The 23,510-nt window shown below is 43.2% G+C and overlaps 1 protein-coding gene across 5 annotated transcripts in view; it reads left to right on the forward strand.

Annotated features, from left to right (window-relative positions):
- Positions 1 to 23,510, forward strand: part of ZNF609 (zinc finger protein 609) — a 112,653-nt gene that overhangs the window by 63,282 nt on the left and 25,861 nt on the right. The window lies entirely within an intron of this gene.

Genomic DNA, 23,510 nt, shown 5'->3' on the forward strand with positions numbered 1-23,510 from the left:
TGGCACTATTACGTCCCTTGATCTAGATGCTATACTCCTATTGATGCAGCCCAGAATTGCATTGGCTTTTTTAGCTGTTGGGTATCTTCCTTTCCTGTTTACCCGACTTGTCTGTTGTGATCCAGTATACACTTAGTCTTTAATTTTCCCTTTCTCAAAGTGACACTTGGCTCTGTAGAAGCTTTTCTTGTATGTTGGGAAGTAGAAAGCTGTGATAATTTCCTTTTGACAGAGACACTAACTAGTCTGGAATTATTTATTTATTTATCATCACCACCATCATTAAATTTCTATACTGTACCATGCTTCATTGGAGGATTGCAGGGATAACAATAGAAAAGCACAAAAAGACACAACACAGTAACAAACAAAACAATAACCTTCCCTCCATTTAAAAGGCCATAGATGGTTTAATTAGCCAAAAGGAGTGCCATAGACTGATTGAGTTCAGTGGCTCCAGAATCCAGAGCATGGGTTGCCAATTTGGTGCCTCCTTTGATGTTGTTGGTCTACAACTCCCATCAACCTTGACCATTAGCGGTATTACTGGCAATGATGGGAGTAGGAGGCCAGAAACACCTGGAGAGCATCACTTTTTCTATGCTTGGTCTAAAAGGAAGTCATCCTTGATGAATCATGAATTATGTGCAACTGCTGTTGGCTTGTCCAGCTTTCATTGGTGTGCTGAGTTGATAATGCTAATAGTGGACCACCCATGCTCACCAAATGTGGCAGGCCCTCTGGTGAAGGATTGTGTATATTTGGAGGATTGTGTTCATCACTTACGCATGCATACATGTGTGCCAACATATACATGTGCACATATTTGTACACATATGTGTGTGATGATTCTACCTGCTTGCTGTTTCTAGAGGAAAAGGCTTAACTCTTTGGACGTAGACTTTGGAAGTTTTGAAATCACAATCGTGTATTTTTAGTTGAATCAGAAGTTGGCACAGTTAACTTTTTGGATGCAGAAACAATTAAAATGGAGTGTCAGAAATCCTGTTATGCATATTAATTTCCTTCTTACTGGAGTCATTTTGCTTGTACCAAAAGACATACAAATGAAAAACTATCTTGGCTTAGCAGGTAAGCGTCTAGGTTTGAGTTCCAACCATGTGCTTTGTGTTTCATCTGACTAGATTTGGTTCTGTTGGAAGTTTGATTAGCTTGGCAACTATAATTTATTGGTTTATCTTTGTACTGGCTATTCCTGAAACATCAGCATTTGGTAATGTTTAAAATGAAAACTTGAGCCAAGAGCTTTATATACTAAATCCGAGTTATGTATATAAAAATGCATACCTTGGGGTACCTTTCTGGGTTCTTTTGTAGTATAGAGTCCTCACTGTAGACATGAAGGTAATCTTTTGTATTTCTCTTTACCATCCTTCTTCTGTTTGTCTATAACAGCTGATGCAATTCAAGTAAGATGTGTCTGCAATATAAGCTCTGCTGTCTTGTCTGCCTCCTGGGGCTGCAGAGGTCTTCCTTTAACATATTGCTCACCAGCCATTTCTGACTACGTACTGCCAGTACCTAGTGGTGGTGGGATCTATATGTGTCTGTTTAAATGATTAGAACATCTGAAGCAGGCGACATGCAACCCAAAATAGAGGTGCCTGCTGTGACTATTTTTTTTTTTTTTTAATAAAATTTTTATTTGGTTTTCTGGTTTTATAAAGACAAAACATACTCAAAGGAAAAAAAAAAAAAAGAAAAAAGAAAAAGACAAAGACAAAAACATGTATAAAGTCAACCAATCCCCGTTTCATAAACTTGTTCCCTGACTTCCCCCCACCTCCCCTCGTGCATCCCAGTTTCAAGATTATATCAGCAAGTTGGTTTTCTCCTCTTAACAATGTTATTCATCACCTTATTTTGTAATAAAAATTAATTTTCCTAAGTTGGACTTAAGTTCTCTTCCATCGATTTTCATTTTATCTTAATTAAGAGTCATATTAACCAAACCTAAAAGTCTTAAGAGTTTTTAAGAGTCTCTTCTTCCCTCCCTCCCATCCCCGGTTTTTGTCCCTTCCCAATAAAAGTCCAAGATCGAGTTTCTCAGCCTGGGTTCCTCACGTCCGAGGCTTTCAAATCCCTCTCAGTCCCTCTCCGCCTGTCCCGTTGGTATTCCTTTATGTCAATCATCAAGTCTGGGAAAAGTTCTTTCACCATCAAAGTGTTTCCTCTTCCCACGAGAGGGTTCAAAGGTAACTGCTGAAGAATTTCCACAAAGTCTATCTCTTCAAGATCAAAGTCCCAACGGAGGCCCCAAGCATATTTCTTTATTTTAGGTTTCTGTATTCCATTTTGTCCCGGGGCCCCCTTCTTCTTCTTCTGTATCTTTCGCAGACTTGTAGTAGATATGTTCCCAGCGTTTCCTTGCTTATATTCCGCAGATGTCAACTTTTGGTTTTTACTTCCCAGGGTTACTTCTTCTTTTTCTTGTTGTTTAGTCTCTTCCAGCTCTGTAGGTATTGTTTCCCATTCAGCTGTGAATTCTTTCTCGTTGAGGTCCTCAATACCAGGAGCAGAGTTGCCTATTCCCAAGGTCATAGTCTCAAGCTGTTTATTCATGGCCAAACTCTGCTCTTGTAGAGTTCCCACCAGTTGAAACATCCTTTCAATTTCCACCAGTAGCTTTCCTTCCACAGCCATTGTATCCATTGTAGTTTCACAGAGTTCCCCCTAGGGGGAATCTGGTTACTTATTAGCCTTTTCACCAACAATCCTTTCACTAATTATTATTACTTTGTTTCCAACGATTTTAACTCAATTGTAACTCGTCTTAGTCCAGAGATGACACTTTTTGCACTTTAAACCGGCCGTTTGACAGCTTTGACAGCTGTCAAACTCCGCAGCTCTTACACAGGCACCAAAGCAGGACGTTCCCGGGCCCGGGAGGGGGGGTTGTTTAAAACAAAAAGAAGGTTCCCAAATCTCCACTCTCCAGCCCAAAATTTCCTTTAGTTAAATCTTGGAAGCTAGTGTCCTTTTTAACTCACCCCACCAGGGGTAGGCTCTCCAGCTTAGCTCTTATGCCGTTGCTTAGATCGTCTGCAAGAGGGGGGGTGCGGACTTCCTTTTAGCACACCCCCCGATCGTCTCCAATTCAAGGTAAAATTTTTATATAGTCCCAATCCGTCTTACTCACGGGTAATTCTTTCAGTCCAAATTTTCAAGGAAGGAAGTCAGCGCTCTCTGGTCCTGGCTCGCGGCTTCACTCCACCGAGGTAGCGATCGACTCTCAGTGCCACGCCACCCCCGTATCCCCTCCGCAGCCTTTAAAAAGGCTCTTTGCGAATCAGGGGGGGCGCTTAAGGCACCCGCCGAGTCTTCAGTCCGCAGGCTTTCGCGCCTGCGGTTTTTAAGGGTCCCCGCGTCGCCGGCGCGGCAAAGACCCATCCTCAGTGGAGCCGGTTCCCTCCGGAGCTCGGAGGGAATCCGCCATTTCCAGATCGCGTCAACCCGGAAGTCCGGTGCCTGCTGTGACTACAAGAGATTGAAGTACCAGCATGTTTCTGTTCTTGTAATAGCTGCCTGTGTGCCCTTTTATCCTCTTCTGCTGATCCTGCGGTTCTTGAGCTGCATTATAGTAGGAAAGACACTTCTAGGCTGAAAAAAAACAGAGCAGCTGAAATGATCAAGGAATTGGAGCACCTTCCCTATGAAGAGAGACTAAATGTCTGAGATTTTTTATGATAGATAAAAGGATAATTAAGGCAAGACAAAGGTTATTTTTTTAAAATGCAGATATACTTAAGTATATTTTGTTATCACTTTATCACTATAGTAGCCTAAAATTGCCAGGTGCTGAAAAAACATTTTAAAATACAGACACTGCAGTTGAGTAGACATGAAAGAAAAGAAGGTTGGGAATGGAAGAGGAAAATATGCAAATTCAGATACCAATTCTTGCAGTTGGGATCAGCCAAGGTTATGACATAGCTCTTGCTGACATGCTTCTCCTCCTGATACAGACAATTGTAAATGCAGAAATAAAACTTGCAGTGGAACAGATGAGAGAGTACTTCAAACAATGCATGATTAAATTTTACAGAATTCCATGCCGTGGGAAGTGACTGGTGCTGCTAATTTAAATGGGGATTAGATGAATTCATAGAGGATAGGCTATTGACAGCTGTTAGACATGGAAGCTAAATAGAACCTTCATATTTAGTGGAAGTATGCTCCGGCATGTTTGTTGTTGGCATAGGGAAGACCGCACAGCAGGCAGTACTAGTGATTTCATGCTGTGCTTGTGGGCTTGGAGGCATCTAATTGGCCACTATGCGGAAATAAGATGCTGGATGAGACGGACTCTTGATTTGACCCAACAGGCTGTTTGCTTGCTTATTTATGTATTTGTGGATTTTCTAACCTAACCAGTGTTAGAAATTAGCCAGAGGCTAGGTGCGATTTCCTAGTGTTGTGCTGGTCCAATTGTGACCATGTGGACATCTCGGGATGCCATGTTGGCGACTGACTTCTCCATCTGGCTGGCTCCTATAACTTTCTTAAGCAGGTAAGCAGAAGAGCGTTTATTGCATTTATACTCTACCTTTTTCTCCAAGAAGTGCATGGTTCACCCCAATCCTCAGTTAATTTCTAAAACAACCCTGTGTGGTAGGTTAAGAGGCTGTGACTGTCCCAAGATCCCCCAGTGAGCTTCATGACTCAGTGGGGATTTGAACCTTGATCTCCCAAGTCCCAGTCCAGCACTCTAGCCACGACACCACACTGCTTCCTAGATACTTCTGCTATGGGTCAGCTACATAAATTAGGTAGGTAAATAAATTTGGGGAAAGCAAAATGTTACTTAGAGAACAATCTGAAATATTTTCCTTGAAGCTTGAATTGGTTTTATTCTCGGTTGTTTTATTTGATGCTTTAATAACTTTGAGATTTTTTTCTTTAAAATATAAAGCGATATAGAAATGAAATTAATAGGAATAAGAATTGCCACTGGAAAAAGGTGCCTTATTGAGAGAAGGATAGGGGGAGTGTGACCCTGTTACTGTTTCCCTCAGCAGCTTTTTTTAAATTATCAACCATGGTGTACTCCTGACATGGCTTTGCAATATGGGAATAAAGAGAAGTGTTCTTCAGTGGTTCCACCCCCACCTGCCAGGTTGTTTCAGATAATAGCACTGGGGGCTGCCTGGCCCCATGGCAACTATGCTATTGGGGTCACATGAGGTATCATTTTGTCTTCCATTCAGCTTCTATATGAAGTGTTGAGTATAGTTATACGGAGATTTGGAGCAAAATGTCATCAGAATGCTCACACTTGGAACGCACTGCCCATTGGAGTTAGACAGCCTCCTACATTGTACACCTTTTGTTGGATACTAAAATCTTTTTTTATTTTTACATGTTTCTCCAAATGGTTGAGTGAACTTGGCGATAGCATCTGATTCCTTTTTTGATAACTGTTTTATCAGTTTTTGTTTGTAGTATTTTTATTGTTCTGTTGTATACTGCTATGGGATTTTGTAATGTTTAATGACTGATAAACATTTGAAATAAATCTGTGACATGTATAAGTCTGCTAGTCCGATGGATCTCTTTGCTGTTTGAGTAAACAACATTCTTAGAGGGACTGAAGTCTTGCTGAGGCTGGGAAGTCAGTTTCAGCTTCACTGCTAACACAGCTTCAGTCTGCTTTCAGACAATCCACTTCTTTGCCAGTAATGTCAGCAAGCAGTTCTATAAGTGCAGTGGGTTCATATAATTGGGGGACAATATGGTACCCTATGCATAGCATAGTTGCCATTTTTAAGGCTAGTAGTTGCGTGTGATTTCATTAAGTTTATTCTTGCTGCATTTTGTTTTTAGTAGTGCTTTATGCCCTCCGTCCTCAAAGTCTCTGTGTGAGACTTAAAAATTAAACTGAGTTTTGTTTTTCATGCAATCAGCCTTCAGTGGTGTGTGTTCTTCTCCATGACTGCCATAGTGAATTACTTAATCTCTGTCTATATTAAGTTATGGTCACACAGTTTAAGCAGTAATCAGTCACACACCCCTACCTGTCCTACATTGTGTGTGATCATAAGGCAGATGTGCTCATGGTGTAAGCAAACCATATAGTGTCCTGGCCTCCAGGACTGCTGGTGGGTCTGGTAGTGGACATTTGAGTTCTAACCCTACCCAACGGAAACATACACTCACCATTGCAGGCAGGTAGAGTGATATGCAACAACAGGTCCCTCTCCCACATGGCTGACAGTACCAGTAAACTGGAGTAAGCAACAGAGCCTGGGATCACTTTGAATTGCCAATGGATCCAAGGTATGCCAACTGCCTGACTGCAGGAAGCAGCTGAGCATGTGGAAGGTTACAGGGCACTACACCACCTTAAAATGAACCTATCCAAAGAGAGTCTGAGAAGTTGGGCATAAGCGCAAATGGCTGAGTAAGAACTCTCTCTCTCTTAGTTTCATACTTCCTCTTTCACCCTACGAAACAGAAGAAGGTGTAGCTTTGGGAGGCAACTATAGAAGATTTGGGGTGATGGAAGTACTGCACAAGTTAGAAGTTTCCCACACCATACCAGATCCTTAGTCATGTTGGTGTGCTGCTGTGTCCCGCCACAACCGCAAAGTATCCTAAAAACCAATCACAAGCAAATGGTGGGAGAAAGATTTGGGAAGAGCCACAAGCAACACTGTCTGCCTGGGGAGACCTGAAAGCATTGTGTGTTCATATGGGCAGGCAGCTCTTTTATGATTTACTTCAACAGGAGCAGCTCATTTCAGAATTGTTTTTCCTTTTTTTTGGTATGCATTTCTAGTCACAGAGACAACAATATGGGCGTATTTCATTAACATTGGTGGTATGAATAAATAAACCCGCTGCATCATTCAGACGCTGTAAATATTGGGATAACAGATGATTTGCATCCTGAAAGAGTAATGCATATTCTCCTTATTCCCAATAGCTGCTGTGAAGTAATGTGAATGCATTCCTGGTGTTGTTATGTCCATGAGCAAAAAGAGCAGCAGCCTGTAGTAAATCTACTACAGGCTTTACTATATTGGATCAATAGCTGAGGATATATTTGGCTTTCATCCACAAGGTGGATTTCTGAACCTGTTTCCAAAGTTGTGAGAAATTGCAGCAGGGAAGATATAAAAGGTAAAGGGTCCCCTGACCATTAGGACCAGTCATGGCCGACTCTGGGGTTGTGGCGCTCATCTCGCTTTATTGGCCGAGGGAGCCGGCGTACAGCTTCCGGGTCATGTGGCCAGCATGACTAAGCCGCTTCTGGTGAACCAGAGCAGTGCACAAAGTTTAACGTGCTTTCGAACTGCTAGGTTGGCAGGAGCAGGGACCGAGCAACGGGAGCTCACCCTGTCACAGGGATTTGAACCGCCGACCTTCTGATCAGCAAGTCCTAGACTCTGTGGTTTAACCCACAGCGCCACCATATAAGGAGGGGGAAAACCCCTCTCACTCCAGGCCGTAAGACAGCCAGGGAAGGGGGGGGGGGAAAGCAGACTGGTGATGGGATAGGGGAGAGTAGGAGAGTTGCCTATGATTGAGAGCGGGAAAAAAGTATTGCTTAGGCGGACTCATTGTTAAAACTGTGTTTATGGAAAACAATATTACTCTGCTACGAGTGATCACCATAGAAAAGAAGCTAGTAGGAAAGTCTTTCACTGACATTGGCCCTTTGTTCTCCAATTGTTTGTGGTGTCAGGTGTCAGTAAAACTTCTGACATAACCTTGTTTTTGTTACTCTCCTGAACTTTAGGAGAGCACCCTACATTGTAGTATTTGCTTGATATTAACTTGTAAATAATTTAGGAGAGTTGCAGACCAATCCCATACACATCTGCCCAGAAGTAAGTCCCATTAAATGGTGCGGAACTTACTTCTGGTTAAGGGTACAGCAGGATTTCAGCCTTGTCAAGGAAAATGGCAACATTTAAATTATGGAATTAATGAATAATGTAGGTCGTCACATTTTTTATATTTACATTACTGTATATTTTATTTTTATTATATTTAATTTGAACACCACCCTTCATCTGAAGTTCTCAGGGTGGTTCACAGCATAAAAATATAATGCACAATAAAACCATGAAGAAGAACAAAATAAACCAATCACCCCTTTTCACAGAACACATTTAAAAGGACATAGAATAGGCTTGGTTAAAGAGGAACTAAAGATGTATAATGAAGATGCCAGGTGAGCCTTCCTAGGAAGAGCATTCCACAAATGGGGACCCACTGCAGAAAAGGCCCATTCTCATGTTGCTGCCCTCCAGACCTCTCATCCTCAGATGGTGATTGCAGGGTCCGGGTTGCTTCTCATGGGGAAAGCAGTCCTTGAGGTGTTGTGGTTGTCAGGGGACTGCCATCGGAAGAGGGGAGGGGGGCGAGGGAATACATAGAGCCTACTCGTCCAGTGGTGGGGAAAGCCACACCTCCAGTGGAGCAGGGGGAGAGGAGGTAGCCAGGCTAGGGGAGGGCTCGAAGACGCTACTGAGAGCCTGAGCACATCACCTAGCCTGGCTGGCTAGGAAACAGACGTTCCATTTCTGCCACCCAGCTTGCGCAGAGGGGTGAAACGTAAGGAGGGGAGGCGGAGATTTGGGGTGTCTAAGTTCTTATGTTGGGGGAGAAACCAGAAGGGGCCACTCCTGGAATCTGCAAGTGACTGAGGCGGACATGAACTTTGGGGTTCTGCACTGTAAATAGTTTGCACCAATAAAACCTGTAAAAGGCAGGTCGGAGTCTTGCCTGGTTACTCACGAGCAACCATCTCCACACCTGACAGTGATCAAAACCAACACTTTGAATTGGGCTGCCAAATTCTGCACCAGCTGAAGTTTCCAAACCATTGGAGCCCCACATATCACACATTGCAGTACAGTGGTACCCCGGGTTAAGAACTTAATTCGTTCTGGAGGTCCGTTCTTAACCTGAAACTGTTCTTAATCTGAGGTACCACTTTAGCTAATGGGGCCTGCTGCTGCGACAGCGGCGCACAATTTCTGTTCTCATCCTGAAGCAAAGTTCTTAAGCTGAGGTACTATTTCTGGGTTAGTGGAGTCTGTAACCTGAAGTGTCTGTAACCTGAAGCGTCTGTGACCTGAGGTAACCTAGAGATTACCAGAGCATAGATGACAGAAGTTAGGCTATCCCTGTCTAGATAGTCTTAAGCAAATGATCCAGAAATGCCCCGAAGCCACGTACCTACTCCTTCAGAGGGAGTGTAACCCCATCCAAAGCAGGCAACCTCCCATCCATACAGTCTAAGGAACCCCCCATTTACAGTACCCTTTAGTCTTATCTGGATTGAGCTTCAGTTTGTTGGCTCTCATCTAGTCCATTACTGAGGCAAGACAACAGTCCGGCACATCCACTGCCATACCTGTAGATAACAATGAGTAGTAGAGCTGTGTGTCATCAGCCCATTGTTGACAGCATACTCCAAAACTCCAAATAACCCCATCCAGTGGTTTCATCTAGATGTTAAATAGCATAGGGGATAAAATCACACCTTGATAAACCTCACAATGAATGCTGCATGGGGCTGAAGAGCACTCCCCAAGCATCACCCTCTGGAAACGACCAGCCAAGTAGAACCGGAACCACCACAAAGTAGTGCCACCCACCCCAACTCAGGCAGCAGCTCCAGAAGGATATGATGGTATGTTCTGTCAGTTTTTGTAGCAGGCTGGAAGTCTTTGATAAAGAGATTCAACAATATGTATATAAACTAGCCAGAAGTATAGAAATAGACTTTTGAAGTAGAATCAAGTTCCTCTCAGTTTGTTTGTGCATCCTCAGTAGACTGTGAGTCACAGTTTGACACAACACTTCCTCATGATAGATCAAGAATGGGGAATGTGTGGCCTTCCAGGTTTTGTTGGATATAGCTCCCATAGGTTTTGATCATTTACTATGTTGGTTAGAGCTGATGGAAAGCAGGAGTCACTGTGTCCCAGTCCCTACACTAGATGATTCTAAAATCTTTGTTCTCCAGGTTGTTTGAGAATTATACAGGATTGGTTCCCCACCCCCATGGCTCTCCCTATCAACATAAATTAACCTGTGTAAACGTTGGAACCATTATTAATTACATTATGCAGAATTTTTCAGAGAGCAGATTTACATGGGATGCTTGGCTACATTTCAAGTTAACACATGCAAATGTCTAATGGTGTTTGCATGCAAACAGGAAGTAGATATAGAAGGCACAGTAGAATATGATCTTGGTTTACCACTGTAACCCACAGTAATTTCCAGGCAGCATTTTCAGAAATGTACAAATCTTGTTTTTTGCATGCCAGACTTAGTTCTCATCTGCAGTACTCACATTTGAAAAGATCTCACTTTGCATTGTAGCTGTTGTTCTGTGTTTATAGATGGGTAGTGTTTTAGTGTAGCAACTTGAAGCAAACGTGATTGTTAATTTAGTATTCAGGTGGTAGTCTTGCACTTTAGGAATATTCACTGCAAAGCAGCATCTCTGCTCACTTGGGGGGGGAGCATTATTCAGTGTTTCACAAGAATTGTTTTAACCTATCAAGCCATAGGTCCTTCTAATCCTGTACTGTCTGATCAGTGACACTGGACTCAGCTAGATTGTTAAAGAAAAGGTGTTTTATATGCATTGTATGTGCAATACAGTGGTACCTCTGGTTAAGTACTTAATTCGTTCCGGAGCTCCGTTCTTAACCTGAAACTGTACTTAACCTGAAGCACCACTTTAGCTAATGGGGCCTCCGGCTGCTGCCATGCCGCTGGAGCACGATTTCTGTTCTCATCCTGAAGCAAAGTTCTTAACCTGAAGCACTATTTCTGGGTTAGCGGAGTCTGTAACCTGAAGTGTATGTAACCTGAAGCGTATGTAACCCGAGGTACCACTGTATAACACTGTGACACCAGATGCCGCCATGGAGTCCCGTCTTTCCCTATTGGATTTCCCTGTGTGAGTTTACAACGTGTTTAACTGAATCGTTTCTTTGATATGTCTAGATCCGGCCACTGATCACTGAGATCCCCTTAGGAAGCCTTCAAGCATGTCATAGTGGACAAGCTTTGGGTAAGGGATTTAGCTCAGTGGAAGAACACATACTTCTCATGCAAAAGGTCCTATGTTCAATGTACATTCAGGTAGCACTGCAAGACTCCTTTCTAAAACCCTAGAGAAATTTCAGAAAGTATAAACTGCTAGTCAGTATAAACAATGGTGGGTTAAATGCTTGATATAACTCCTTTTCTGTGTGCGTATATGAGAACCATATCCTGTTTGTCACCAACATCTGGTAATTAGAAGTATCCTGTCTCTGAACACAAAAAACTGATTCTCAGCTATCATAGCTAGTAGTATCACAACCATCATGAAATCTGTCCCTTTTTTGTTCATCAAAACTGATGTTCATTACCGTATCTTTAATCATGCTCTGTTCCTGTTCAGTGAAAAAATAGACCAGGATTCCCTAAATATATGGGACGCGGGTGGTGCTGTGGTTTAAACCACAGAGCCTAGGGTTAGCTGATCAGAAGGTTGGCAGTTCTAATCCCTGTGACGTGGTGAGCTCCCGTTGTTCGGTCCCAGCTTCTGCCCACCTAGCACTTCGAAAACACATCAAAGTGCAAGTAGATAAATAGGTACCACTCCGGTGGGAAGGTAAATGGCGTTTCTGTGTGCTGCTCTAGTTCGCTAGAAGTGGCTTAGTCATGCCCCAGAAGCTGTCTGCGGACAAATGCCGGCCCCCTTGGCCTGTAGAGCGAGATGAGCGCGCAACCCCAGAGTCATCTGCGACTGGACCTAACGGTCAGGGGTACCTTTACCTTTACCCTAAATATGCTGCTGTTCTGCTGGCCCTTGGAGATTAGACTGAAGATTGGCATGGTGGCGTTTGCTTCAGTGATAAGACTTGAAGCCCCATATTTGGTACATTGCTTTAAAACGCAGCTAACTGCTCTTTGTATGTTTATTGCTGGTCATTATGGTATGGTTTCTTAAATTAAAACAAAAAGATTGTGAACAACCTCTCCAAACTGAGTGAGTGTGCAGTAAAATGACAAATACAGCTTAATGATAGGTAAGTGTAACGTTGGGACAAAAGATTTAATTTCACGCATATGCTCATGGGGTCTGAACTGAACAAGACCTTGGGGTCACAGTAGATAGCTCAATGAAGATACTGTTCCAACTGTGAAAAAGGCAAATTCCATGATAGGGATCATTAGGAAAGAAACTGAGAATAAAACTGCTGCTATCGTAATGCTGTTATGCAAATCTATGGTTCAGCCGCACTTGGGATACTGTGCACAGTTCCAGTCACTTCACCTCAAAAGGGGCATTGTAGAGGTGGAAAAGATTTAGAAAAGAACAACTAAAATGGTCAAGGGAATGAAGAGACTCTCCTATGAGGAAAGTTCACAACATTTGACACATTTTTGTTCAGACAAAAGTTGAGAATTATGAACTCGCTCCCCCAAGAGGCAGTAATGGCCACCACTTTAGATGGCTTTAAAAGAGGGTTAGACAAATTCATAGAGGGGAAAGCTATTGATGACTACTAGCCATAATGCCTGTGCTCTGCCTCCACAGTTGAAGGCAGTATTGCTTCTGAATCCCATTTGCTGGAAACCTCAGGAGGGAAGACAGTTCTTGTGCTTGGGTCCTGTCTATGGGTTTCCCATAGGCATTTTGTCTTGCTCTAATTAAGTAAAGTAGCAGCAGTGGTAAACATGCAAGTCAGCATGATAAAGGACAATTCAGTGGTGTCTGGGGAGGAACTGCTATTTTACATATTATTTTGCACAGATTGTTCCTCTGTGCTGTACAGAATGCAGAAGTAACATGCTGCTTACCCAGGGAAGCTAGTCTCTGAAAGGAGAAAGCAGAGCATCTTGAGGGAATATTGTCCACCATGGGACAACTGGTGTGAGGAAGCATAGAAGGAATCTGTCTAGTTCCTGAAAATGCTCAGGGCACAAACTTGGGGGGCTTTTGCAAAGAAGAATTTGGAGAAGGAGGGGGAATTAGCTTGGTGAGAAGAGTGGAAGGCTGTCCAGGTGAGAGCTGTATGATAGTTGCATTAATTAATTAATTAATATACTGCCCTTCAACCGAAAATCACATGCATATGGAGAAACTGGAATCCTTAAATAAAAGGGTCAGGATCTAGAGGAGCTAGGGTGGTTGAGCGCTGGAGTATTTACCTTAGATGTGGGAGATCCAGGTTGAAATCTCTAGTGAGCAGTGGACCTCACTGGGAAATCCTGATTAAATGTCTTCATTTAATCTGTTTATGGCTATTGAGCAGCAAAAATACTGTGAAAGGCAGGGTCCAATTGTAGCAATTCATTGGGATATGATACAGAGACTTAAGGAAGGATTCCTAGATGATGATGGATAATGATCAACTTTAATTGGCAGGAGGAAAAACGTGAAAACAGCAAGTCCCAGCATATTGCAAGACGGGTTTTCTTGATAGAAGGGTAGATGTGAGGCAACTGAACAGGATTTTGTGTACCTTTGAACATACCATTCAAATACTGGTGGGGCTTCCTGAATACTACTCCATTTCCCCCCTGCACCAGAGGTCATCTTTATATATAATTTTTCCTGTGCATGATGTGTACACCAGAATGCATAATTCTTTAATAGAATTTTCGACAAGATATTATGGGCATTGGTTTGCTTGACTTAAAGGAGGTTTATACAAATTATTGGCAGAAAAATAGATTACTAGCGATAATGACTATATGCAGAGATCAGTAAAGGTGTCTGAACTTGGCTGCCAAAAATTATTTCTGCTAGTCACTAGGCCTGGGTGACATAACAATATATTGCCCAGGACCGGTATGAGGAGCAGACCGTGATACTGGCTTCACCCGGCAGTATATCATTGGTGAAACTGCCACCGCACCTGAGTCCCTCTGCTAGCGACTTCTTCCAGCAAGCGTTGCTAGCAGAGGGACTCAGGAGTGGTGGCAGTTTCACCAGCAATATATTGCTGAGTGAAATTGCCATCCCACTCTGCCCTCATACTGTGCAGAGGGAGGAAAAAAAGCTGCATTGACGAGGCACCAGTACAGCTTGTTCTTCCCTCTGCATCTTTAAACTGCTTGGCTGAGGAGTGTGCGGTTGCTGCGCCCCTCAGCCAAGCAGTTAAAGGATCCCCCAGCCCAGCACTGACTAATGTGCAAGCTGGGGGAGCACCAGGGATGGGAGCCCTCCCCATCCCCGACAGAGCAGCACAAAGGATCCGCTGTGCTGTCCCTGCTCGTTCACAAGAGGTAGGAACACCTGGGATGGCTCAGCTTGGGATCTGGTACCCTCCTGTCCCCCAGCTGAGCCGTACAAACAAGTTGCATTGTCCCAGCCCACTAGGCGCTGGGGTGAAACTCCCTCAGCTCCCTCAGTGAGAGCTGCAGCAATTTCACCCAGCGCCTCTCAGGCTGAGGCCAACGCAGCTTGTTTTTTCAACACTGTGGTATATTGCCAGACTGTGATGTTTGGTGATATGCCGCAATGTTGAAAAGCTGATATCGCCCAGCCCTACTAGTCATTGGGAATGTAGTAAAAGTGCTCCTGCACACAATAGATTGTCTTTTTCTCTCCACTGCTTTTGCCAGTGTATGAATAACTAGGTGCACTTAACTGTGCATGAATTTTCAGGCTGTAAGCTTTCACACTACACCGTCATATGGCCTCTGAGCATATTTGCTCACCAGGAAGAAAAACATTGTTTTCTTGTCTGTGTTGGTGAGTGCTGCTGAATACCTGTTTGGTGGGGAACAGTATCAGAAGTGGGCTGTTGCCATCAAGGTACGCCCTACTAATGCTTCTGTGTATCTGCTGTAGGAAACAGGATGCTGGGCTACATGAACCTTTGGTCTTATCCTAGTATAGCTGTTCTTATATACAAATTTGAGGATATTTGTTTCCTGGTTTTCCTCCATGTTTGCGCAGTTAGCTGCTCAGAACCATATTTGTGATGAGAAGCAAACTGGCTCTCTCTTTGTAACTTTAAATAAAAAAGTAGTTCTTCGAGGAGAAATGAGAGCAAGCAAACAAACATTCTCCTCAGTGGTATACAACCTGTGAGCGCTGCGGCATGCACACAATAACAAGTTAGAGGCTTTAATATTTAATAGACTGGAAGAAGATGTCTCTTCTTGCCTGAGGGATAAACAGCTCTAAAACATCTTGTCTTCCCCACTTATCATATCTAAAATACACACATATCTTCCTTCAGAAGCCAAGTATCCTCTAATCTCTTGCCATACCTGTGTACAACATGTTTGCAAACAATTGCAGCAATATACTGTGCTACTATGTCCTCTCCAGGTCTCTACTTGCATGAGGCCCTGTGTGGAAAATACCTTTATAATTGCTACATACACAAATAAAGTATCTCAAGAACTTTATTGTGTCAGAGCTCTCTAAGGTAGATAAGAAGAGATTATTTTTAATTGGACTTTCAGAACATCTTATATCAGATTATAATGGTTTGTCAAGCTTAATTTGGTCTTTTGTGACCATGGAATTAAAGGACTGCTTTTCTATATAAAATAAAACAATTGCAGGGTGGAGGGAATACCTTCCACTTGAGGTCAGTTATTATATGAACTGCATTACTGAAGACACACAGATAATATATTTATTTTAATTGACTAGATATTGCAGGCTAGGGACTGGCAAGCCATCATAGCAGATGGAATCTAGCTTTAATAGATGTCAGCCAGTATTCACTGACCGCCCTGGGGATTTCACACTTCTGTTTATCTCCTCTTAACTTGCATGAGCTCTGCAACTTACTCAGAATAGTACATTTCCTCAAGTCATGAATTTTTGAGTATGTCGGCCACCCTAACGACACACACTTCTCACCTCAAAGAAAAAGCACCCTTCTAGTCAGTCTACTAATTTTTGCTTCTGGACAGTTTGGCCGGGTTGGTGTCTAGGTAAATGGTCTGGTTCGTACATATGTACTTATCTTTATCTTAATACTTATGCACTTTATTCATCATACAGTATATGTGCTTGTAATTAGTTGCCAGCTTCCATCCTAATGCAGCTCAGCACAATAAATATTTTTTTCTGCACAAGTGAAAGTATTGCTTAATCATTTAAGCTGTTACATATACTTAATGTATATCTTCCTAAATAAAATAAAGACACCATTTTGTTCTAAATCAGCATGTTTTGAAGCAGGGTGGCTATTCTTTGGCCTAAGGGCTGCAATGGCATTCAGCTACCACTGCAAGGATCAGCTCCTGCACATGACCACACATTCACCATATGTACAGCACACACAAACATACACATAGCAGTGCACACATTAACCAGACATGCAGTCTCACACAACTCTTTGCATACATGCCTACCCATACACGGAATTTTTTCAGCCCTTCCTACTGCACTGCTGGGCTGGATATGGTTGAAAACTGCCTTTTACTCTGCATAGAAGGATCTGTACAAAGTATAAGGAAGCATTTCAACTGCAGCATTGCAGGGAGGGGGGAAATGCCGTTTTTTAATCTTAAAGAGCAGGCAAGGGGTTTATCACAAATACTGATGCTGTGCCATCCACCTGTCTTCTGTGGACATCAAGATCTCCTAAAGCACAAAACAAAGGGGGTAAGGTTAAACAAAGTCCTTTCAATCCCAAAACAAATATCCTTTACTGTAATAAAAGGAAGAAATGGCACCTAGACATTCCATTGTGGCAACCAGCAACATAGGTTTAAGGTGCTATTTGATGATTACCTTGTATACCTGAGTATCTAACACTGGATAAAAGCTGTTTCTAGGTGGAACCTGGTTTTCCCAGTTCTATACATTAAGATTTTAAACTATTATGTTTTGTCTATAGCCAAAAAGGAACACCACAGAATGTTTGGTTTCATGTGCTCATAGTTTCCCACATTCGATCTCCCCCCCGCCCCCGCCAGTGGAAGTTGTTGTTGCTGAGTTATTTCTGTACCACTTTATATTTTAGGGGGGGGGGGGAATCAGAGCAGTCTATAACACATTATATCATCAAATAAAACAATCCAGAATAAAACAAATTCAAGCTTCAAGGAAAATATTTCAGATCCTTCTCTAACTAACATTTTGCTTTCCTCATATTTATTTATTTACCTACTTAATTTATGTAGCTGCCCCATAACAAAAGTGGTTTAGGAAGCCAGTGTGGTGTAGTGGTTAGAGTGCCAGACTAGGACCTGGGAGATCAGGGTTTAAATCCCTACTTAGTCATGAAGTTCACTGGGTGACCTTGGGCCAATCATAGCCTCTTAACCTACCTCGCAGGGTCGTTGTAGGGATTAATTTAGAAGAGGGGTGGTGAACCATGGAGAAAAAGGTGAAGTATAAATGCTCTTCTGCTTACCTGCTGAAGAAAGCTAGATCTCAGTTGCCAACCTGTATCCAGAGATCTCCATGTGGTTGCAGTTGGACCCGTGTCAGTCACAAAATGTGCCTGGGGAATTTCAACACTACTTTTATCTCCCCTCACAAAAGGTCATGCTCGCTCTCTCGCTCACACACACACACACACACACACACACACACACACGACCATTGCATGCACTGAATATCTCTCTAGTGCTGTGCAAAGCTCAACTTGAAATGGTTACACAGCTTTTGAAATGTAAATTAGGTTTTTCCTTTCCCTTTAATTCATTTGTGCTCCCACCAAGAAATCTGCATTTGGACAGAAAGTGTTCTGCCACCCCCTAGATAAGGGAAGTAGATTATGCAAGTTCAGGTTTATTTGATGGTGCTTTCTGACCCCACATTCTCATTTCAGGATAGGTTCATCAGAAGAAATGTCTGAACCAATATTCTTTATAGAATGTGTGCTCCAGGTACAAAGCTTAATATAGAAATTATCTTTAGTTGTCTATGCTTACTATCAATTTTTACCTGGAGATAGCTTCTTATAATAATCAAGCAGGAAACAGGTTAACCTATCTGGAGTGTGTGTGAGTTGTGTATATTTTAAATGTTTCTTTTCATCTTCTCATGAAGGAGGAGTTAAAACAAACATTTTATATATGTATAACTCATACATCTATCACAAGGGTAAATTGATGCATGAATACGTAGCTACCAGAAACTATATAAGGGTTAGTTAGGTCCAGTAGCCAAGAAATTCCTTGGCTGTTAGCACAGCTTAAAAGGAATCTAGACACCACACCCTGGACACACTCACAGATGGCTGAAGTTGTCCCTGCCTTGCTGAAAGCTTGCAAAGTGATAACTTTCAGGTCTTGTAGGCTAACTGGATCCTGGCCCAAGGACTTGGCCTGAAATGACCTGTCATCCAGAAATTTTGCAGCTGGTTCCTCCAGATCATGTTCTTCCATAGCTTAATAGCTCCTGAAGATGGATCAGCCAGTCAGAAGTGGAGAAAATGTGGTAATTCCAGGGCAACAAAAGGAAATACTGTATATTCAAAATTAGCGGTTATGTCATGTTTGAGTTGCAAGCTAGAGCAATTTTTTTTTTTAATATAACCATTTCCATGCTAAACTTTTGGAGACCAACATACTGTGCACGTCTTGTCCTTGTCATCCAACCAGCCCCAATCATTCTGCAGGTATCCAACCTTTGGCTTTGCCTTTCTCTAGGCAACAAGAATAATGCTAGGACTGCATATATTTAGTTGACTTTGCTAAAAGAGTCTCTGATTCATCAAGGGCACAGAGAACTGAGAGGCGACATGCCTGCTTTCCCAGGGCAATTTTAGACAGCCATTTTGTGTTATTAAATTATATGTATCTCTTCCATGATGGAACCTCCTCCTTTACTCCAAGTTAGAACTTAAGTCATTAAAGCCATGTTAGCCCACCTATGAAAATTTCTTGGTGAAGGGATGCTTGATCCATGTCCATGTAGAATAAATGGCCGACCTGGAGTTCTATGCAGAAGTGCCATGCAGTGGGTGTGAGGAGTTGTCACCAGTAGTGGAAAAGGAGCAGTTGGCAAGATGGAAAGCATAGTTTTCCAGATTTGTCTGCAAATAGGATTCCTGATTTTCAGCGGCAGAGCTTTTGACCCCAGAAATGGGAGATATATTAGAGCTCTAAGCAGTCAGAGGAATTCTAGGTTGCAAGGGACTGCTTCACTCAGCAATACCTTTGTCTAAAATTAAAGTGGGGTTGTGGCCACATTCTCTGAGATGATCATTTCTCTCCTTCACTGTCCTTTCCTTTCCTTCTAATTTCAAAGGAATCAGATTCCTAGATAGTAAGAGAAAGACTAACATTCTGGGAATTGAAACAAATTTATTTGCTACAGCATGAAAAGTGTTTTAGCTCTGGTACTTGGCACCAGCAAAGAGCATCATTTATCATTAGCTCTGAAGTGGAAGCCAGAAAATTCTGGCTTCTGCTCTGCTGTGATGGATACATTTCAGCCCAAAAGGTGGCTCTAGTCTTTCATGAGGGGCACTGTAGGTGCTTTGTGCTGTTTGCATGTGAAATATATTTGATTCAGTACAGCTCAAAGTTTGAGTAACTTTTTGAGATGCAGCCAGCTTAGAGGTTTTTGGATTTGTCTCCTGTTCCATGGTGTTTACTGGCCCATACAAGGGTCAATCCTGACAAATCTGGCCTTTCTTGTAAGGAGTTATTGTGACTGCTGAAGCCAGTATGCTTACTAGAATTGTGCAGCCTGCCCCATCTCACAGGCTCGAAGTAATTTCATATTGCTAGTGAACTGACTGAGTCCACTTCTGCAACTCTTGATTGTAAGAGTATTTATTTTGGTCTGCTCAGAAGAACACTCAAGGAAGGAGTGGGGAATCTGGGAGTTCAGTCAATAGTAAGAGGACAAGGCTGCCTTACATCCTTGCTTGGGTTTTGAGGCACACAAGCAGTGTTAGAAACTCAGCTATATAAGCTAGGCACCAAATGGCTTCTTAGACCAAGTTTACAGTCTCCAAAATGGAATGTCTAGTTGACATTTTTTGGTAAGGCACTCTAAAGTCTTATTTTTCAAATAATGGATTGTGTTGACAAACCTGAGCTAGGTTAAGAGCTTTGAGGACTTAAAGAAGAAAAGCCACTTGATCCAGGGACAATCCACATATTTATTGGCCTATTCCAACCTCTTTTTCTTAATGGTGACTGTTCCTGCCAAGGCTGCACAGAAAAAGCATTTTGGTTCCAGAAATTCATTCTGATTGTGCAAATAAAATATAACTGATAGAATTCTACAGGATTGAGCATAAGTGTGTGAAAACAGTCCAGATCCAATGATCCTCAGGCATGCACCTCCAGATGGTGGAGATGTCAGGCCCCATCCTGGTGCTCAGGCACCTTCACTTGGCCTCAAATGAACAAAAGCCAGGTGCAAAATGCACCTGGTGCCTGGCTAATTTTGAACACTGCACACAAGGTAAGAATAAGGAATTTGGTTGGATTTTGGTAGGTTTCTGGATGAAACATCGGCTCTCGATCCATTCCAGTCCAGCTTCCGCGCTGGTCATGGGACCGAGACGGCTCTGGTCGCCCTAACAGATGATCTCCGCAGGCAGCTGGATCGAGGTGGGTCGGGGCTGCTGATTCTTCTAGACCTGTCAGCAGCCTTCGACATGGTCGATCACGAACTCCTGGACCACTGCCTTGCCGACGTGGGGATCCAGGGCACAGTCCTTCAATGGCTGCGCTCGTTTCTCTCTGGTCGGGGACAGAGGGTGGCGCTTGGGGGGGAATTGTCATCCCGCCACTCCTTGGTGTGTGGAGTGCCTCAGGGTGTGATTCTCTCCCCGATGCTTTTTAACATCTTTATGCGCCCCCTCGCCCAGCTTGTCCGGAGTTTTGGGCTGGGTTGCCATCAGTATGCCGATGACACCCAACTCTATCTGTTGATGGACGGCCATCCTGACTCGGCCCCAGATACACTGACCAGATGTCTGGAAGCTGTGGCTGGATGGTTACGTGGGAGCCGGTTGAAATTAAACCCTTCGAAGACAGAGGTCCTCTGGCTGGGACGGAGCGATATGGGATTGAGGGGGCAACTCCCATCTCTTGCGGGGGTGCAATTAGTGCCAGCATCGTCCGTTAAGAGTTTGGGTGTAATCTTCGATACCTCCCTCTCTATGGAGGCGCAGATTACAGCTATAACAAAGGCGGCATTTTTTCATCTCCGCCAAGCTAAGCAGTTGGCTCCTTATCTCTCTCGCCCTGACCTAGCCACTGTGATCCACGCGACGGTCACCTCCAGACTGGATTATTGTAACTCGCTCTACGTGGGGCTGCCCTTGAGACTGACCCAGAAACTCCAGCGGGTGCAGAATGCTGCGGCGAGACTCCTTATGGGGTCTTCGCTGCGAGATCATATCCATCCGGTGCTATACCAGCTGCACTGGCTCCCGGTGGAGTACAGGATCAGGTTTAAGGTGCTGGTTTTAACCTTTAAAGCCCTATATGGCCTAGGACCCTCATACCTACGGGACCGCCTCTCCTGGTATGTCCCACAGAGAAATTTACGGTCTGCAAATAAAAACATCTTGAAGATCCCAGGCCATAGAGAGGTTAGGCTGGCCTCAACTAGAGCCAGGGCCTTCTCGGCCGCGGCTCCAATCTGGTGGAACGCTCTGTCACAAGAGACTAGGGCCCTGCAGGACCTGACATCCTTCCGCAGGGCCTGCAAGACAGAGCTGTTCCACCAGGCCTTTGGTCAGGGCGCAGCCTGACCCCCTCCTCTGGCAATCGGCATTCTGCACAGAATTTTGCTTGATGGTTGCCATTAATTTGATTTTAATTTGATTTAATTAATTTTATAATGAATGTATTTTGATTGTTGTTAGCCGCCCTGAGCCCAGCTTCAGCTGGGGAGGGGGGGATATAAATAAAATTTATTATTATTATTATTATTGGTGCCTACCTTGCCTGCTGCTGGTTTGTACAATACCTCATGTCACTTCTGGATGCTAACACAAGCTCTGCCATCTAGACGACAGAATTTGGAGGTGAGTTCCTGCTGTGGGGACCTCTTTTGCTACCTGTTTGGTTCATCTTCAGTAAAGTGCATTGCTTATTAGTGACTGGTATTTATTTGCAGGCTTGGGGAGGCAACTGAAATGAGAAAGACCTTGGTTTTTTGTATTGACCACCTGCCCACCTTCTTTGGGGTATTCATTCTCTTCTGCCCATTTCAATGTAATTTGCACTTTTTGCTTTTCTCAGTCAGGCCATATATCTCTTGCTGAGTTGTGTCCCAAACATCAACTGTTCTGTAAGTGACAAGCAGAATCAGCTTTAGAGCAAGTATGATAATGACAAAAATGTAGAGTGGCTGCTTCACTAGTATTGTTTCACTAAGGGGAGATATAGGCAGAAATAATTGTTTCACTAGGTCATGGATGGGGGACCTGTGGTCCTTCAGATGCTGTTGAACTATTACTCTCATCAGCCCAAGGCAATGTGGTCAGTAGTCGGGGAAGATGGGAGCTGTAGCTCATAGTCCAGCAATATTTGGAGAGCCATAGGTCCCCCACAGACTTTTGATCTTACCTACCTCTAGATTCCTATTTCTTTGAAAGCAGGATACAAAATATATACTAATTACAACCACGTTTATGATGCTACACATAAGCATTATGGAACAAGTTTATTCTATTCTTGAGCTTCGGTGATTGAAATGTGTGAAGTTAAGATAAACTACAGTTGTTTAGTGTGGTTCCAACCACATGTGACTTGAGTGCTGCATTGTCACTAAGAGAATAGTGCTGTTGGAGTACCCCTGCTCTAGGGGGAACCTTTTCCTGTTTGGCTACTTACAATGTTGCATCCATAGGCAATAAAGATCTAGGCAGGTGGGCTGGAGTGTGATGCCTTTGTGTGTCAGGGTACTATTGATACCAGCAGTGCATGTTTAGTAACTTCAGTATCTGTGGTGGAACTGAAAGAGAGCTTGTTGTCAGCAGGCTGGTAAGGATGTGTGACTGGGAGTTTGATTGCATGGTTTCGGCAGTAGCCGAACCACTGCTGAATAATCAAGAATGAAATAAATTTACATAGAAATATATATCCAGATGGCTTTTGCTTTTGTTTGGGGCTGGTGAGCATTCTTGATTGCTAAGGATCTGGTACTTAGCCAGCTTCAGAAAGGCTATAGCTAAAAAGCATTGAGGATTTATGAGGCATTGCTATAGCTTACTTCAAGGTGACATTCCTCTGCTTTCTCAAATGTTGTTTTATGTGTGCTGCTTTTACATGTTGATTCCCCCCCCATGGAAAATACCATGTAGTCCATAACTTTTTTGTTCCTTATGTATGTACACCAAGAAGCTGTTTCACAACACAGTGACCTAATATAGAACACCTCTTTGGCATTAGAGGAGAAGAAATCTTATGCCTCTTACAGTTGTAAGCATTCTATTGATCTTTTATATTGGGATCAGATAGATTCCATTTAAGTCAGTGGTTTTCAACCTGGGGTGCCTTGAATGGGGGTGCCTTGAATGATGGTCAGGGGTGCTACAGGCTACACTGGCCTCTATCCCATTTTC

Source organism: Podarcis muralis, chromosome 14, assembly GCF_964188315.1.
Source record: "Podarcis muralis chromosome 14, rPodMur119.hap1.1, whole genome shotgun sequence".
Classification (NCBI taxonomy): domain Eukaryota; kingdom Metazoa; phylum Chordata; class Lepidosauria; order Squamata; family Lacertidae; genus Podarcis; species Podarcis muralis.